The following is a 20,695-nucleotide window of genomic DNA, read 5'->3' as shown; positions in this document are numbered from 1 at the left end:
TTGCCCATATCATGATATTAGCTCCAGCTTTTGGAGCGGTGGACGCGAGACAATCTGGATTCATGGCTTCACGAAGTTCACGCCGCACTTTCACCTTACCATTGGTGTAAAAAAAAAAAAAAAAAAAGTGTAAATCGGAGCCGTCTGACCACATTATCTTGTTTCGCGTTCCACAGTGCAGTGTTAGCGGCATCACTCCAGTCAAGTTTTTCGATTTTTTACAGAAAGAAGTGGCTTTCTTATAGGCACATGACTACCAAATCCAAGATTTTTCTACTTCTGCCGCATAGTTCGGTTAGAAATGGGTCTTTCTTTGACTGAATTGAAGTTTTCAGCAATTTGCTGCACACTGGCCCTTCTATGTGCAATTCACTAAAATCCTGTGGTCTGGTTCTTGGAGTACCGACTTTCTGCTCCATTCCATCCTTTTAAAGCTGCATTCTTCTTTCGTCTTCCACTCATTGTATACTTTAGAGGTGATTGCTTTCGAAGGAAACAACCAGCGATTTCCTTCGTTTTCTTAATTGTGGCTTGTGCTAAACGAAATTCCCAGCTTAGTCAGTTGTACATAGTTATATTTTTATGACATCAATACATATATCCACTTTAAACGGTTTTGTAATTAATTAATGACTGTTGAGTATATCGGAAATAAAAACTTTTGAAGCATATGCGCTTGTATGTTCCTTTGAACTTTTTTCCTTATTTTTAGCTTTATAATATGCTCCCAGATTTGTTTCGTGCAATTTTGAAACGCTCCTATATAAAAAAAAAAAGAAAAAAGAAATCATAATTCTCAAAAATATTACCATCCCACACGACTGTAAATATTTATACATCGGATAGAAGTACGCGCGCACTAATAACAGATTTTACAGATTTGAGTCCTTTCATCAGACACAAAGGGTGGGGGGGTGAATGGGATCAAGCTAAGATTTTCCCTCATTTTAAACAAAGTGAAAAGTTTCCCGTGGTTCATGCATAGTGCATTATCACATGGAAGCGTGATCCTTTCGTTTGAAACAACAACAAAAAAATGTCTACCTGAATCAAGAATCATTTCTTGCGTTACATTTTTTCTCGTTTCTGAAAATATAGTAGGTATGTCCGAGATCACATTTTTGCATTTACACAGGAAAAAACAGAAATGAAAGAAGTGAATTTATGTCAGTTGGAAGGTTATTCATTCGGCCATGTATTACGTACTTTATGTACGTCACCTGTGGAATCATTATCTGCCCGGTAATTTTGTGTAAGCCATGACATAGCAACATTATATCTACCAGGACATTGTACCAATGGACTTGCCTTTAGAAATATCAGTTTTTAAATCGATAAAGATGTTTTTCAAGCAAGCAGGAGTGGGTGTTTTCAAATCAAGCAAGACTGTTCAAAAACTGGAATTTGGAGAAATCTTTAAAAGGTACTTCAAATCTTGGAAGAGTTAACAGCAAACAGTTTTTGATCACACAGAAATTTTGATCGACTTCACCCTCATAGGTGACGGTTGAAGTTGATCAAAATGAACACATTATAGAATTAATATACTTATTATAATTGTTAATATTTAATGATTAAAATCCTTAGTAATAAGAGAACAAATATACGTAACAGTTAATATTCACTTAATAAATTTCTATTAGTAATAATTATTTTTTCTAAAACGATCTAATCTATCCGCATTCTTGCCCTAATTTAGTTTGTCTAAATTAAAACGAGGAAACACTTATAAACAGGTTTATTTAAAAGTAAAATTACTTACCTTAAAGAGCGTTAATTGTAGACGTAACACTATGACACTTCTAAAGTTACTTCAAATTAAAAACAGACTTTTCTTTTAGCCAAAAAGAAAAAATGTACCATAAATTCCTCACCAGAGGGGGTACTAGCTAAACATTTTGTAACATATTCTAGTCCATGCGCCACCTATTGTATTTTCGCAAACTAAATATAATTTTTTGTTCACAGTTACATGCGTACAGACTCTAGTACTCGAGCTACTATTAATAATAATAATAATATAGTACTGTATTCTCTGTGCAAAGTCTACCCACTTCTATTTTTGTGCTTTCAGTGATAATGTTATGGTCCCGTCATCAGTAAGTTAAAATTAAGAAAAATAACCCCTCTGCGCTGTAATATGTGATCGTCTCCATAATCAAAATGTTATGAACGTTCACGTGACTTATGACGTTACATTATCATGGATATCTTCTGCAACTTCAATGCTGTTTTATTAGCTAATCGTTTTTAATAAGAAGCATCACTTCGTGTTTGTAATATTATTTTTATATAAAATATTCTCAGGGATAATTGCGAATTTAAATAATTATTTAATTCGAATTTAATTACTAAATAATTAATAATTAAGTTTGTTTGTTTTTAATTTATTTATAAATAAACTCAAATCCACAAGTACATTTTTTAAAAATAAATAACATGTTATTTATTTTTAAAAAATGAACTTATAAATGTACTTATTTATTTTTAAAAAAAATTGTTACTTATTGGTAGCAGCTAATAACCTTTTGTATCCGTTTTCGCTCTGAGTTACAGTAATTTTGATAATAATGAATCCAGAGCGCACAGACCTCTTTAATCATAGCTAATAACCTTGTTTCTCTTTCATCTAGATCAGATAAAATCCTAATAACTGTTTACTGGAAACAACATCGTCGTCCCTCCAAATACTTCCGATTATAACGGTATGTGACGAGAGAGGGCGCTGCCTGTCTCGTTGCCTTCAGCAGTAACGCAAATACCCCCGTTTATTAAGTAGCATCCCCTAGCGGCTTTAAGTACTTTACACCCTGTACAGGCTCATGTATAATTCAAAACGCATTCCGTCTGTTTCACGCGGCACCAGGCAGGAGACACGGGCGCGCTAGGGGTTGTGCCTCCGCCAATACGAGGTCGCCCGGTCTCTAGCAAGGCCTTCGGGCGACGTGGTTGAAAAGAAAGGAAAGGGAGGAGGGGGGGGGCGACTGGGACAGGTTAACAACGTTCGCGTGACACAGCCAGAGCATGGAGGGCACGCCCTCTTGCTGGGCAGCAAGGGGCAGGGCTCGCGCAACAAACGCGACCGGTGGGAGATTGGTAGTTTGGGCAAGTCGTTCAGGCGGCCCGGCTACGGTATAATTAGAGATGTCAGTGTCAGACATCCAACGGTTGCTATTAACTTTTGAGGCGCATCCGACCCGTTAAACAAAGCTCGCAGGACGCGGATGAGGCTGGAATTTTGATGTTGGCGGGTAGACAAGGGTTAGCATTTCGGAGAACGTCCGAGAAACCCACCAGTTTAATGGGTTTGGGTTTTGCGGACACCCGTCAGTTCAGCGGATGGTTTGATTATACAATGAAACGATCATTAAAGACGTTTACTCATGGTTAGATTCCCCCACTTTGTACCCCCCAAAGGGGAAAATTATAATATTCAGTGTTAGACGCTGGATGACTTCATTTTCTTCAACCTTGTTCTTCTGTTAACCCGTCGGGAAACTATTCGAAATCCTCGTGCTCACTTTCTATATTTGGAAGCCACAGTTAGATCCTATGCGAAACCCCTCTTAGCTTTCCCCCTTCTATAAGCATTAGAGAATCCCTTTACACTGTACGGGCAAATCTTAGAATACCAGTTTTAACATCACCGAGTCAGGTTGGTGGGTTTCAGATAGTGGCGGGTAGCTAAATCCGGTTCTGCTCAAAGCAATGTGGACACTGATCTCCAGCACAGCTGAAATGGAATGGCCACATGTGCAAAGGGGCTCCATAAAATAAAGATAATTTCATTAAAGATCTATATCGTGATTGAACGAAGTATACTTTTGAGGCACACACAGTTCCTCTTCTAAACAAGATCTTTTTCTATCTCTCTATTTCTGCTTCTTTCTTCTCTCTCTCTCTTTTTCTTCTTCTCTCGGTTTCTTTCTCTTTGTTTGCTTTTCTTTCTCGTTTTCTTTCTCTTTATTTGTTTGTTTCTCTCTACTCCCTGAATGTACGATAAACACGAAAGATTACACAAATACAAAAAATCTGGGTAATACGTTATCAAAGTTTGACAGAGCTTTGTTTTCCTCTATTAATAAAATCCAAAATCTCTGTGAAATAAAACAAGAAGACACGTACATTTTTAAGAATCTGAATTAGTAATCGAGTGACCGACGAAGATTACAAAAAGAATCCAACGGAAGTATTTCCTTGCATCATTTCCTAATACCGAGTTCGAAGTATTTTTAACTTACCCGAACAATAAATTTTGGGTCATCTCTTGTTACGGGCATGAAAGTAATTCAATACTATACATTTTGGGGTGCTAAACACGGAAATAGTGCTTAAAATGGCAGATTGTCTCTTGTTTATGAAAAAAAGTAGTTTTTTTATGTTTATACAAAGTACTTTTTTATTTATATGTCAGTAAGATGTAGCTACGAACAAACCTGTATCAAACACGGGACCTTTTCGCCGTTCGCTTGTATTGAGTTTCGGGAGCACCTCTTTTCACCATCCAACAATAATCGGCTAACATGGCAACCCTCCATTGGCTTTTGTATCTTTGAACCATCGCTGCGATGTCTTGATGGAAGCGCTCACCGTGTTCGTCGCTGATGTACCACAGTTTGGCGGGAAGAAATCCAGGTGTGGGCGCAAGAAATGCATCTTCAATGACATGTTGCACCCCAGTTTTTCGTAAGAAGTAGTGTGTTAGTTGTCTGACTAGGGGAAACCCTGGAGCCCGCCAAAAAAATAATAAAATACTTTGACTTGTCTGACGGCACTGGGGATCTCCCCCCATTTCCACCCTTTTTCGTAAGTAGTAATAAGATCTTCCACAAGCTGCCTGTAGTTTCCGGCTTTGACATTTCCTAGATAACCCGTCGAATATTTCGAAAGGCTTTCCACGCTGATTTCTCGCTGTCACTAAGGGCACATTCGAACTTTTCGTCTTTGAAAAGTTGCGTTATTTGTGGACCAATGAAAACGCCTGCCTTAATCTTCTCTGTACTAAGCCTTAGGAATGTCTCTTGTATGTGAATGCAGGATCGTTCGCTTCCAGAGCCTTCACGAAATTTTTCATGCGCCCCCAGTTTGACGTGGGGCGCATGAATGGTGGAAGCAAAACTTTTTATTTGGATCTACCAGAGGTTCAAATGCTACGTTCTTCATTCCTGGTGTTAATGATTTTCGTTGAGGCCAACTCCTCTTTTCGAAGTGCATATCCTTGTCACTAATTATACTTTAGATAAGTCACTTGACTAAGTGACTTATCTAAAGTATAATTAGTGAAGTTTGATTTAAATTTCTTATTGATTTGTTACGTTTCAAGTTTTCTGTTGCACGAAGTGCATAGATTAGCTGCCCTACGTTCTCGTCGTCTGGGGTGAGCGGTTAGGGGTTCACCCCCCTAACCGGCTAAACGGGCATTGATTAGGTGGGGTAGAGTGAATTTGGTTAAATTGTATTTGTATTGTAAAGTTAAAAGTTGTAAATAGTTGGCAATTACAGCCCTTTAATGTTCGGTAAAAAGTCGAGCGCTAGCTCTCTTTCCAAGAAGAAAGCACATACTGAGATGGATGTGGATAGTGATTCAGGAGATTCAGAGAGTGAAAACTCTGAAGTTCAGGAAGAAGTGGAAGAAATAGTTCCTGAAGGGACACCACAGGATACAGCTTCTAATAAGGGAAGGAAGGAGGTATGGACACCAGAAAAGAAAGTTGAAATGATATGCAATATGAAGAAGTTGTTGAACTCTATGATTAAAAGTTCAGGACAAAGACTAGTGGAAACTAGTATGGAAAAAATAGTGAAGGCACGAGAGAGATTAAGGGCTCTCCTGTTACAAAGAGAACACCGAGTAACAGGTAATGTGGCAACGAAGATAATGGAAATATGGGATGACTTAGAAATGGTTATAGTAAACTTGGAGATAGATCTACAAGTGAGCAAAGTTGAAAAGGAAGGTACTCAAGAACAAAATAAAAAGGAATATGCTACCGTATTAAAAGAAAAGTGTGTTGCAAAGCCTCGGGTAGCAATTATCACCACTAAGAACAAAAAACATAAATGTAGTGAAGACATTAAAAAAGACCTAATTAGAAATGTGAGACCTGAGCTACAACATGTTAAAGTCCAAAATCTAAGAACTGTTCTGGATAATAAGATCGTCCTCGAAGTAGAAAAAGATATAGATATGCTCGCAGAATGTCCAAAGTTCAAAGAACTAAAATTATGTGTAGAAAAGGTACCAAAGAGAAATCCTAAAGTTTTGATTTACGATGTAGATCTAGATGTGAATGAAGATGAGTTAAAAGAACAATTATGGATCAAGAACTTAAAAGACTATGGTGTAAACCAAGAAGTGTACCAAGAAGGGTTCAATGTGGTATCCGTGAACAAAGCAAAGAGCAAGAAGTTAAATAACTGGATAGTGCAGATAACAGGTCCTGTCCACAAACAGTTGATCAGAAAAGGAAAAGTGTTCATCAATTGGTCCGCTTGTCGGGTCCGTGACATTGTCACGGTAACCCAGTGTTACAGATGTATGAATTATGGTCATATTGCGAAGACCTGCAAAATGAAAGCGTTCTGCGGACATTGTTCAACCGAAGGTCATTCATATAAAGATTGTGAGAACAAGGAAAAGTCACCGTGCTGTATAAATTGCAAGCGTAAAAAACAGACAGCAGAACATAGTGCCATAGACCATGCCTGTCCTGAATATGAAAAGGCTATAGCCTTAAATCGAAGAAGAACAGATTATGATTAGAGATAGTGCAGTGCTTGGAGAGAGACCTAGTGTGAGACTACAATTTTATTATGAAAATTTTTTTTTAGCCACCTTACGAGTAGAGGTCTTCCTCCACGAGGAAGGGGCGGTAACTGTGGTCACACGGGATATTTGCTTATCTCTGTGTGACCACAGGCTAAAGACCGAGAAAATAAATAATAAACTGTTTAATCAACAGAAACGTTAGAACAATTTTGGCCTAATAACCATAGTAGTGATGATAATTCACACAAATAATAATTGTAATAAAACTAAAAAGATTAAGACTTTTGCGCAGATAGGCTATTGCCTGGGTGGCGCACTGAAGGTTCTGTTGCTTAAATGGAAATGTACTAAGCCTTAGGAATGTCTCTTGTATGTGAATGCAGGATCGTTCGCTTCCAGAGCCTTCACGAAATTTTTCATGCGCCCCCAGTTTGACGTGGGGCGCATGAATGGTGGAAGCAAAACTTTTTATTTGGATCTACCAGAGGTTCAAATGCTACGTTCTTCATTCCTGGTGTTAATGATTTTCGTTGAGGCCAACTCCTCTTTTCGAAGTGCATATCCTTGTCACGACTATCCCACTCACAGAGAAAGCAACAATACTACTTAGTGTAACCCTTTTGTAGTTCTAATAAGATGGCGATTACCTTTAAATCGCTACATATTTCCACTCATATTTCTGACAGTGTACACATCTGCCAACCCGCACTGGACCAGCGTGGCAGATTATGGTCATTTCCCTCAGCATGAATTGTTGAGGAGGCTTTCATCCTGCAGTGGGTTGATAATGGCTGCACTTTACCTTTACACCTAAGAGAATGTTCTCCATGTTTGCGTATGTTTCTTTTTTGTGGAAGGCATAGGCAAGAAGTATTGAAGGCAGCATATTTCCATTGTGTAATAATCCGCCTTCAGGTTAACCTTAGAATCGTCTATGAATAGTCGCCATTCTTCGGGAACATGCCTCATGTTCATTGCTGCCATTAGACCATCGACATCCCTTCAAACAGTGAGTTCGTCTTTTGTTTGATAGAGTTTATCATAGCCTTTATTTCGAGTATGAAATGTTATCATTTTCACAGAATGATTTAGAAGATTCCACTGTTGTAGCGTCGAGGCCAAAAGTTCTGCCTTATTCTTCGGCAGTTCGAGATCCCTGATAAGGTCATTAAGCTCACTTCCTGTTATCTTATGTGGTTCGGAAGGATAACGGTTTGGACAAAACGGCGGTTCCCTTGACGTAGACTACTGCTGTACTTCGTGTATATCAAGTTGATGTTCTTCGGAGCCTTCATGTTCATCAGAGTGTACAGAAAAACGGTCGGGTAGTTCAGGAATAGGTAGTACTTCACCGTGAGACATGGAACGAATTGCAGATGGTATATTTGGGTACATCACTGTCCACTTTTTCTTCATTGTCATCCCTTTTCTAATAGGAGGCACCATACAGGAGTAACAGTCTGTGATGTGATTTGTGGCACAAAACGTCCCTTTCGATTTACCCACGCGTTGAGTCTTGATGAACAGGTAGTGCAGCATATGTGTGGGGCCCAGTTCTTTTCCTAGTCGCCTACTTTACACCCGAAGCTGAAGAGTACAAAGTACAAGCCTCTTTTTTTATCGCTTGAGTCAAGGTTATTATTATAGACTCTAAAAGTTAAGGGACCATTTCTTGAAGTTGACGTGACTTTTACAGAAACAGAAATCATCCGGACTATTCACACAATTACGGGGCATATTAATCTTAACGACGCAAATAATGCGCAAAAAATAGGAACCCCACAGAGAACAACCGTTAACTGAGAACAAATCACCCAGTACCTGGGTGATTTGTTCTCAGTTATTCGAAGATTACTGCAACAGAGTTGAAGACTCATTTGAGGCGACAACAACTTATCACATGATACAGAACGAGGCGATAGTTTCCGACCACGTGATAAGAGCGTAGTGGTACTGAAACTGCTGTGTTACCATGCGTTTTGTCGACAGCTGTAGCTATTGTAGAGTAACTCGCTAATATGAGACCCTAACTGTAATTCGAAAACAAAGGCCAATCGACAAATATTGTCAATTCCGTGTTTTTTGACTTCTACCTGAGCCTTGTGAAACCAAGACACGTATAAGAAAGAATTTAATAATAGTAAACAGCAGAATAAAGCCTTAAAAACAAATAACATTCGTACTATCGAAATTGCGTACAAAAATATGTTTGTGCTCTACTTTAACATTTCGCCAAAAACAACACGACTGCTAAACTACGATTTCATCAGTTGATGCAACTACAGACATAAAGCAGTGAATTATTAATAATGAAATTAAGCTTTTACCACTCGAAATTTCGAGATACAAATTCAGTAATACGTAGAGCAGAATTCATTAAAAGCAGAGTAGAGGAATGGGGCTGTGCTCATGGCTAAGTTACGCTGATTGATTGAAGAAAGAAATTTAAGTGAAGGTAACGGAGGAGTGATCATTATGTGAGGAAAATGGAAGCTGGTTGGACTCACTCGATATACGTCTGTCAATTCTGTATGCTCCAAAGGTTGGTTTATCTATTTTATAGTGTGATAAATGGGAGTTTTCCTTCGGTCCATCTGGGACGAGTGCGTATTACAAAGTTATTATTATAGACTCTAAAAGAACAGGGACAACTGGCGAGTCATGATTTAATTTTTAAATCTAATGGAGAGGAAAGTAAGTTCAGAAAGAGCATTTCGATTTGTCTTTCTTTTTCCTGAAGACCGCTGTTGATGGCGTCAATAGGTGGATGACGACAAGATGAAGCAAGCAAAGGACATTGAAGTGGTTTCATTGACAATGATTTCTTTGTGTGTCTTCATCAGTCTTCGCTTTTTCCATTGGCGAAGTCAAGATTTTCGGGCTTCAATAAAAATCTGGAAAAAATAGATAATTATGAACATAATAATGGCCATTCTGTGATCGTAATTATGACCGTTCTATATCCATATAACTTCATCTTCAATCGTGTGAAAGTATCCATTACATTTTACGGTTTATTATTGTAAAATGTCATGAAATGCTACTTATTTTAAAATAAAACTAGCTTGTTTCTCATTCAAGTCGCACCTTTACAAGCCGGTGTAACGAAAAGCCACGAGATCCCTTTATGAGAGTTATTTGAAAAGGGATCGTCCGATTTTGAAACACTTCTTAGAAGTTTTCGCCATGGTTTCATTTGTTCTCTAGCTTTCTCATCAGATATCCGTATATTCGATTCAATATATACAAAACTTAAAACGATCCAACAAACTCCATCACGAAGGATGTTTATATACACGCGATAGAAATTTAGTGATGAGGATGAAGGACGTGGAAATGAGGATGAAGTCATTTGAACGTCAACCAGCCATAATCATCTCCATCCATCAGAATTTTATTATTATTATTTTGTTCAATGAAGCCACAAAATGTTGACTTTATCGAAATAAAAAGCGAAGAATGCGATGGAAACTGCGACATTGAAGTGGTTTCATTACAAATCATTCGTAATTGAAAGGAGTGAATTCGCGTTATTACAGTATTTGTAGAAACAATACGTGGTTTATTGTGTCAAATGGAGTAGAAAGATTTGTGAAGACCACATGAACCAGTAAAATCAAGTGAAATAGATACCGATTGTTAAAATGCCGCTAGCTTGATGACCATCCATTCTCCAAGACGGAATCTGTGTTGCTCAGGAATGATTATACACAGTAGTTTGAAAATGGACACATTTTTATTAATTATGGCGTCAAAAAGATAGTTTATTGCCAGTTTAGGGCATTGAATAGGATAGAAATATATGTACCATAGCGAGTTGAAATATTTCTTCCAGAAGATAAGAATGATGTCCGAGCCTTTTGCAAGCTGGTTTTGTAAATGCTTGATTGACAATCACGTGATAGTAGTCATTTCTGTAGTCTGTCTTGTAAATTCTCCGACCTTATGTGGCTGGTTGGTTGGCTGTTGTAGGGTTTTAGGCGCATCAGCAACTTAGGCCAATATATAATAGGTCTGTAAATTGCGTGTGTTCTGTGATCGATCTGCTGTTGCTGGGCGATAAATCCAAGTTTCCGGAAGAAAAAACTGTTACCCTCTTATGAGATCGAGACTCGGCCACGTTGTGAAAAAGGTCCTAAAAATTCCTCGCTCATTGACGACATTCGAATTCGGGTCTTTTCCATCCGTGTGGAGAGGACGGTGATTATTCCAAGATACACACGAAGGTCTTATGTGGCTGTTCTGGACTACAAACAGAAAAATTTAATATCTTTAGTCCATTGTTTAATTTAGATATCAGATTCCGAGTTCAGTTAATTAATGAATCATCCTCGTACGTGTATCAGGGATTATGGAAATCCCTGACGAATTCCAGTGACTGGGACATAGTTGCCGACGGTCTGTTGTCAACACCATGCACGAAGCGTCTGTTAAAGCACGTTGCTTCGGCAACGCATTATCCCATGGTGATAGAAAAGCTGGCCCGATTGACCGTATCTGCAACCTGTTTGCCTATCGCCAGTTTTCCATTCAAGATGTTTCTAGTACCATCCGGGCTATTTCCTGTAAATCTGTTGTTTATTATTCACTGGTCATAAGAGGAAACTAACTTCTTTTGGAAAAAGATATCTGATTTTAATAACGTTAGAAAACAAGCATTACTTTTTGATTATAGGAAATACAGAAGCAATGAGATACGAGAGGAAGATGACTTAATTATGAATAGATCTACCAAATATGACTTCATTAAAGGCATTCGTATTTCTTTGTATAATTGATAGAGCCCGAAGAGATTGTCTTGCGATGTGGAAGTGGTCATGGTAATTATTTCAACACTTCGCAAACTATGAAGCAGTAAAGGAACAATTGAGAGAATTTGGTCTTTAGAAGGTGTAACAGATATCAACAAGCTACTGACGCATTTAAAAACTCGCTGGTTAAGTTTATGATATTAAGAGACTTTAAGAGTATATTGGAAAGAGTGATAAATATTCTACAGTTGTAATTAAACTGAACGGCTAAGTTTGGAGAACGTTGAACTATACAGATTTATTAAGTGTTCTAAAGAGTACTAAAAAGGGTTTAGGGCTGAAAGCCTCAGACTATGGAAAATTTACTAGAATGATGCTTTGCACTGACTTATTTATCTAGAGTTCTATAAGGTTATAAAGAGAAAATAGAATGTGCCCAAAATGTAACGCATTGTGTACATTTACTAACTTGTAATGGAAGTATGTCATCAGATGTTTGGATTTTAATTAATAAGAAAAAATTCAATCGATATCACATTTTCAGCGTATGTTTGATCAGTCCTCAGGAAGTTTTTAAGATCAATCGTAGCCTCCTTCCCCAGGAATCCGCCACAGCATGTGCGTTGCATAGAATACTATAAGAAATAATGTTCTTTAATTGCATCCTTTATAATGATAAAATAATGGATGGTATTGCACAACTTTACAGGCATTTCTAACTTTATTGCAAAAGATGTGAAATACGATTAAAATACTCTTCAGTCCATTACCTTGAGCACAGGGATGCATTTTTCGTTTTTATAATAGTATTAAAACACAGATCCTCTGAACCAGTGGCTTTGATGGTAATAAAATAGACTAGCTAGCCCGCTTATTGTCAACCAGAAGATCTACTTGGGGGCACTCGGGCGAGAGCCCGGTTGCCAATGCGGAAAGACTCGCTGTGTCTCAGTTTACCGAGGTTTACTGAGCGAGAGTCAAATTTTGCTGTGGAAAATTTAGAGAATGAACTTCAAAGGCGTCTTCGATATCTCTTTACAGCCTTTGTCCCTCCTATCCAATTAAGCCATCCTGTGAGGATTCGGGTAAACTGATCTTCCTGTTATAATTGCATGTATCGATTTGTATGTACACTATTTTATTAACTGATATTTTAATTAAATTATTATTATTTTTTGTTAATAATGATCGGTAAAATGACAACTTCCATGAAATTTAGTGCCTAGTTTATTTAAAAAAATCTGGACTCGGACGACTTCGCTTTCAGATCCCAACCCAATTGAATATGTACGGATATGTTGAAAGGTTGGTCGAAGTACGGATCCAACACCATACGACCGACCATACTTGAGGTGATAATTCTTTATCTCATGGAGTCAGGTGGATCGAGGGCATTATCCCAACAGGGTGGTCCAAAAGAAGAGCGCATAAACATACGAGTACCTATGTCCACATGTTTTCCTTCAGCGATAAATTGCACACCTCTGACACCGAACATAAAGTCACGTATTTGGAAGCAAAAATTAATTCAATTAAATACCATCGCAAGTTCGTATGAAACATCATTTCAACATCCAAAACAAAAAATAGTCGCAGTTCAACCCATTGTTTCGTTCCTCATGAAAACTTCAATAGCTGACTGGGCTTGTTCAGTCTTATCTTCTACACAGTCCTGTATTGCCTATCTCAAGTAAAGCAGATATTACCTCACTGTCCCATCAAATGCAGTTCTAACACCACCTCCGAGCACAAAATACAAAGACCTTAAACAAAAATGTAAAAGTAGTCTCACACTAACCATGTGGCTAACCAGGAGCTGAATCATCTCCATTCAATCTTGGAGTAAGTAAAGGCGACAGACTCAGGGCGTCCTGTATTTTCCAAAAAAGAGAAGGCAGCGATTGATCGACAGAAATAGATCGCTTCTCAAAAGAAAATAGAAACAAATAGTGAAATAACAGAGAAAATTCTCCCGCGGGCATCTGCTTTCAAGAGATGAATTTAACCTGAAATGTGTCACAATAAAAGACACAGGCGAGCTGGAGCTACCTCTAATGGTGCTTATGGAGTCCATTACAGGTAACTCATTAGTAGAGGTAGAGTAGCCATTTTGATCGATTCCAGGGTTTCTCCTACAGACGTATTTGAAAGCAGTTGCAGTTCGCATCGTGATTCACTTAATACTAACTTTAGTGTCACTGTGCCTTCATCTGTATATGATGATGATGTGGAAGAGCTAGTATTACAACTACCACCTACATTCTGTGGGGGCGTAAATGCCCACCATTTTCTAAGGGAATCCCATCATACGATGCACGAGGTCTCCTGATAAGGAGGGAAAAGAACTGATAGACAGACAGTCTCCCGCTCTTATATATTGGAGTTCACACTTATGTTTTCTTATAGGCGCAAGCTCAGCCAAATTCTGAATCTACTTTTTGAGTGTGGTTATAATCTTAATCCTTCCTCTACGCCACCTGGAAGAGACCCGAGTTCGAATCCCATCAATGAGCGGGGAATTTTTATGGACTTTTTCACAAGATAGCTGAGTCAATCAGCCTCAAGCAAAGGATTTCATCGTTTTTTTTTTCCCGGGAAACTCTGATTTTTTTTTTTTTTTTCTTCCAACAAACCGACCGGAGAATACAAGCAAATACAGACATAATATATCGACTTTTCATAGCCTTAGTTGCTTTGGCCCTTAACACACACACACCCAACCTTTTGTTTAAGCAATTTCTGAAGATCCTCTGAACAGTGGCTATCTTTCAGTCATCTGCAGAATACTGACAGATAGTGCTCCTCTGCATGATACAAGAATAAAATGTAAATTCTAAAAAGATAGCTCTGTGAAGTAGATATCTTTGGCTGCATTAGATGCAGATACAGTGCTGTAACCTCCCACCCATGACCGACCAACTTCCCTTCCAGGTTCTAGGGTAAAAATGTTGTTTGGGACAGACTATCGTAGTTCTTGGAAACGTAGTAATTGTTAAGCGAACATCAGTATGTCTTTCGTAAAGCCTTGCACCTCATAATAAAAGCCGAGGCAAACATTCGTAATGCCTGCCTCCGAAATGACCATCTGGTTATGATCTTCCTCAATAATGAAAGAGCCTTTGACATAAGGTGGCGTTATAGCTTATTAGAATCTATGGCCAGTCTTAGCTTTATCTTTTAAATATTTCACATGGAGAAAAATGTCATCCTGTCATCGAGAAATGCTCCCAGGCACCTGACCCGTGGACAATGCGTTATGATTATGTGACCGCTTCTGTACAATACCTATTTATACTTAACTTTTATTTCAAAAACATTGCATTCGCCTTTCTCGAAGCTATTTTGCAATCCAAGAGATGACACTTGTCAGCAAAAAGCAAAACAAAACATTTTTTTCACTCTCTGTTAAGATTCGTGGTGATTCTTATAGATTTGACTTTGCTGAATTCAAATATGGCAACCATATTATTTAATACTCACTAATTTTAAGGGAGAAGGGATTAAAAAACTAAGTTTCTAGTAAAAAAAAAAAGATTTCATGTATAATATTTTAAGAAAATGTTTCATACATTACTAAATACTGAACAGTGGGGTCTATTAGCCTTATTCTATTTACAAAAAAATGTTTATCTGATAACAAAACACTTATTTTGTCGTATTTTGCCTTTTATAATTGTCCATTGGTGTCTCCCGTACGAGATTCCAACAGTAGTCTGTCAGTGTGTTTGGACTCCATTTTCCCTGGTGTCTTTTTACCATTTGAGAAATATCTTGGTGAAACCTTTCATCGTGTTTATGATGACGGCTCCAAAGCTTTCAGGAAAAAACTCTAAATGGGAATGTATGAAACGAATCTTTAACAACACGTTGCATACAAACTCTCTGTACGCTAAAATTAGCTCATCCACAATTTCGCTGTAATTTTGTGATTTCTCATTGCCTAAAAGGTTCTGGCATGCGTTTTCGAATGCCTTTCAGGCTGTTATTTTTTAGTGAATTCCTCATCTTTGTAATAGCAGTTTGATTTAAGGACCCACAAAAAAAATTCTCACTTTTACCTTGGTCTCACTGATTGGAAGAAACCTTTGCCTCAAACAGAAAAATCCTTCTCCTTTTTTGCCCATCGCTTTCACAAATATTTTTGTCAAATCTAGCTTGATGTACAATGGAGATAAATAGATTTTTGACTTATCCACCAAAGGAGGATGTGCTACATTTTTCAGGCCTGTGTAGTTTCTGAACGGTCTGGCCATTTTTTTTACCCTGTAGAGGTAATCCTTCGCTCGGCTGTCCCACTCGCATAAAAAGCAGCAGTGTTTAGTGTATCCACTTTGCAACCCAGTCAGCAAAGCTACCACTTTTAGGTCGGCACAGATGTTCCATTTGCATTCTTCATAGCATATTTTTAGCAAAAGAACCTATAGGTTCTCGCACGTTTCCTTCATGTCAACTGCATCGGCCAATGGTATAAATGGATACTTACACTGAGTGATCACTGAATTATGACCACCTACCTAATACTTCTTAGGTCCTCCTTTTGCTCTCAGTACAGCAGCTATCCGACGTGGCATTGATTCAACAAGATGTCGGAAGCGTTCCGGAGGTATGGCCAACCAAGCTGTGTAATGCGGTCAGCAATGCAGATATTGGAGGTGATTGGTGTATCCAGACGCCTGATATGCCTTTCATTGGTGTCCCACAAGTGCTCTATGGGACTCATATCGGATGAGTTCGGAGGCCAATCGATATGCCCGATGGCTCGGCGCATTGTCATCTTGGAAGACACCATCGCTATTCGGGAAAAAGTGTAACATAGCGGGGTGTACACAGTCTGCAAGCAATTGACGATAGCGGGGACTAGTGATACATTGTTCCACATGCACCAGGGGTCAAAGTTCCCGCCAGTAAAACATGCCCCACACCATACAACCACCTCCACAGGCCTGCACTTTTGATACCATGCATGATGGATGTGAAGAGCCTCATGTTGTTGACGCCAAATCTGTACACGACCATCCACGATGTGGAGTAAATAACGCGGCTCATCCAACCAGCACACCTTCCAATCTTCTAACGTCCAACTTGCATGCTCTTTAAACCAGGCGAGTCTTTTACGACGATGAACCTTGGTTAGGAGAGGATGCCGTAGGGGTCGTCTGCTGGTATAGCCCGTCCGTGCGACGCATGGTCATGCCAGATATTGCTCCGGGTTGGCCCATGTTGTCTTCGGTAGTCAACTCTTGAACAGTGCTGCGCTTGTTCGCCTGTACGGGTCGAACCCGGCGCTCACCTCTAACTTCAACCTTTCGCTGACCTTTGCAATTTTGCCGTCGGATCGTTGTATGACCATTTTGACGCGAGTCCTGGTACACTTTAATAACAGCGGCTCTCGAACACCCCACCAGTTCAGCCGTTTGGGAAATCGAGGCACCAGCTCGTCGAGCTACCACAATCTGTCATTTATCAAAGTCCGATAAATTTTTACTTTTACCCATCACATTCGGAATGTTACTACGTAGGTCGACTAACTGCGTACTCTCGTACCTCACGTGGTTAATGGGTCGCATTCAGTTTTCATAGGGATGGTGATAATTCAGTGATCACTCAGTGTATTTCCATTATGGAGTAAAACGGCTTCGAAACTGAACTTGGATGAATTAATGAAAAGCCTCCACGACTCGGGGAAGTGCTCCAGATGTAACTGTTCATTAATTCCTGGAAATTGTTACAATAAACCAAAGCACTATCCATGGAGTACTAGGTTGTTATGTTACATTGCCTCTTCTTCTAAAAAGACACCTTGCCATCCTTTTCAAGAAGATTGCGCTGCTGAAGCCGTGATTCTAGTAATTAAGTCTTGGTTTTGGAGAACTCCAAATCTCTGACCAAATCGTTTAATTTTGCCTGAGTGATTAAAGGCGGCTTTGCAGTGTCAAGAGTTGAGAAGCCTGGATCTGTACTCGTTCTGGATTCTGTATCTTCTGGAGACTTCTCCGATCCTGATTAATAGAGTCAAGTCCATCAGTTTATGGTGGCATTGGCACTGACATTGTATCATAATGAGAAATTGGCCTTAGAGCAGTATATTGTGATACTCTACTTTACTTTATGCCTATTTTATTTATTTATTTTTTTTGCCAGTGCAGCAAAAGCCTGTGGCTTTCTTGCACTATATGGCAAATAGTACAGGGTGTATGAGAATTATCTTTACCACTTTGATCGTAAAATAAAATTTTAATCGGGAGTCGAAAAACAATATTAAAGGTCTAGTCTTATAGAAAAATTTTCGAAGTTCCACTGAGTACCGGTGGCAAGCGATTACGCAAGATGATAGGGTTGCCCGTAAGGAATTTGCAATCACAGATGAAGTCACATTTGGAGAGTTGACAAACAAAACCTACGAATCTGGGAATCACAAAGCCCACACGTCATGACAGCATATCAGAGACAGCTCCAAAGTTGATTCGTGGTGTGGCCTGTTTCATGATCATGTGATTGGGCCCTTTTTCTTCATGGAATCAATGGTCAACTCTAACATCTACCTAGACACGCTGGAAAAATCCACAGCTAGACGAACTGCAACCTGGTGGTTTCTTCTTCCAGCAAGATGGCATCAGTCACACAACCAGAAATTCCCGAACCGATGGATTGGGCTTCGTGGTCCCATACCTTGGTCGCCTAGATCACTAGATATCACCAGTTAAAGACCATGTGTACAAAACTCCTGTGGCTAACACTAACGATTTAAAGGAAAGAATCGCAGTTGAAATTGTAAACGTTGAATGCTGCAGCGTTCATGGCAGGAATCGAAATATCGCTTGGATATTTTGCGCCTGACTAACGGTGCCCACATTGAGTTTTTGTGACTTTCAGGAAAAAATAAAAACAACTTTGAAGTTTTCTCTGTTAGATGTTGACTGAACGGTAAAGCTAAGTCTTTCAATAAAGTTGTTATTTCAAAGTAAAATTGTAAAGATATATGTCTCATACACCCTGTATTAGCATTTCCCAGAAAAACCAGAAATATTGGTCATGCAAAAGTAATAATCGTTTGTGGTCTCGAGGTTTCCGCCTTATCACCGGAACAGCAAAAGTCGTCGATTTATGACTACCTCTAAGCCAGCCTGTTAATGTCCTTGAACATGAGCTACAGGAAATCTTTGGAGCCGATACTTTATCTTGATCTTCGACCTTACATGCAAAATAGAGTTCATAGGCTTTTCTCACAGCTTGTGACAGGGGCTTCCACTGCGATTTTAATACCACTTCTCCGCAAATGTAGCAAAAGTCATTAGGCTGATTTCAGCAAGAATTATTTCGACATATTTCATGTTTGGTTGAGGTACATGCATATAAGAATACAATTAAGAGATTGTAGAGTTTTATTTCTAATTTAAACACAGTTAGCGATTTACACTAATGCGCGCAACCCTTGTTTGCAAACACAAATTCACTAAAACGCTTCTTCACTTTGTTCATCACTCGCTCTCTGAAATACATTCCCTTTTTGAAATACGAAAATGCTTGCTTGGTGTGGAATCCAGTAGTCTATATACCGGTAGAGAAGTTTCTAGAGAAATCCTTCGAAAGTTCTAGAACCTTCCAGAAACATCCTGACTTTTCTTCAGCACGTAACATTATTCTAGAACGTTCCGGGGTATGCTCAAATGTTCTGTAAAAAAAAGATAAAACAGATGGAAAAGGTGATTAAACCAACTGCAGGTCTCGGTTTTCGGGCATTAACCTACGATATTTGAAAATTGAGGGTGATGAGAATTTTTAAGCACATATCTAAGTTTCTGAACATATTTCCTACGAGAATCTGTCGAAATTAGTTCAGGGAGGAAATTGACACCGACCAGTGTGATCAGTAGTGTCATAATTTCCCCATTACAGGCAGCAAGGCAATTGGCAGGTTATATCCCCCTCCCGGCTCTTTAGCATCAGTCTTCAGACTATTTAGAGTCTAGAGACGGATGCTCGAGAATCGGGATCTTAAGAGTCTGGAGACAAATATAAGTTTGTCCCATGGTATGATCACAAGTTCCTTTGTATCAGATAAATACTGTACGCTTTCTTGGGGCTTCTTTGTTGATCCAGTCATGGGGAAGACGGGTGATCTTTCGATTTTCATAAAGGTGTTGTTGTTACAGCACTTTTAGCGGCCGCCACAATCTAGAAAACAAAGGGAAATCAGTGTGATTCTAAAGCAACCATCTAATAAGTGTGTATTGAGTGGAAGATGAAAAGAGAATGCAGCTCTACAAGGAAAAAATACTGCAGAAAACCGGTGCTCGAAGAACGAAACCGTATGAATTTAAAGAGAATTTTCTGTCAGAACAGAAGATTCTCCTGTGAAAACTTAGTACAAACCATTTCCCGTCTCTCAATAAAATAATTTCTATAAAATTAATATTCCCTATAATATTTTCTATAAAATAAAATATTAGCGCAGAAAATGACTGAAAATTTCGATTTGGGCAAAGAGAAACCCAGTTCCAGCCGAAGTAGTCTGTGACAGTTGAAGAATCTAGGATTTGGTAATATGCCTATACGAAAACTACTTCTTTCTGTAAAAAAAAAAATCGAAAGATTAGACTGGACTGATACGGCCAAGATTGGAACGGACTGTAGGATAGTAAAAAATATCTCAAGTGGTCTGACGGGTCTTATTTACACTTTTTTTTTTGCACCAATGGTAGGGTGAAAGTACAGCGTGAACTTAATGAAATCATGTATCTACGTCACACGTTCTCCACTCAAGCGGCTGGAGGTGGTATCATGGTATAGGATATGTTCCGTTGAATGGACTGGGTCCGCTGTAGTCCGTTGTAGCCTTGATTTTTTCAAGACTACAACGCAATTACCCACCATGAAAAAATTGTATCTAAAATGATTCAAATAACATTCTCAAGATTTCCAACAGCTACACTGGCTGCCCACTTCTTCAGATCTGAATCCAATTGAGATTTTCTGAGATATGTTGAAAAGGGCAATTCGTCTTCGCAGCTCTCTACTGACCACAGTGCAGCAGATGAAAAATATAAATTAATTTTCTGTTTATACTACAGGACAACCGTACGGTCAGAGGGGGTTCACAAGGCAAAGAGAATACAAGAACAGCGCCGTATTTAGCAGTCACGGGCTTGAATTCCAGTCACTCAAAGCTCGTGTG

Source organism: Mastigoproctus giganteus, chromosome 10, assembly GCF_048544385.1.
Source record: "Mastigoproctus giganteus isolate SK-2022 chromosome 10, ASM4854438v1, whole genome shotgun sequence".
Taxonomy (NCBI): Eukaryota; Metazoa; Arthropoda; class Arachnida; order Uropygi; family Thelyphonidae; genus Mastigoproctus; species Mastigoproctus giganteus.
This window is presented reverse-complemented; position numbering follows the sequence as displayed.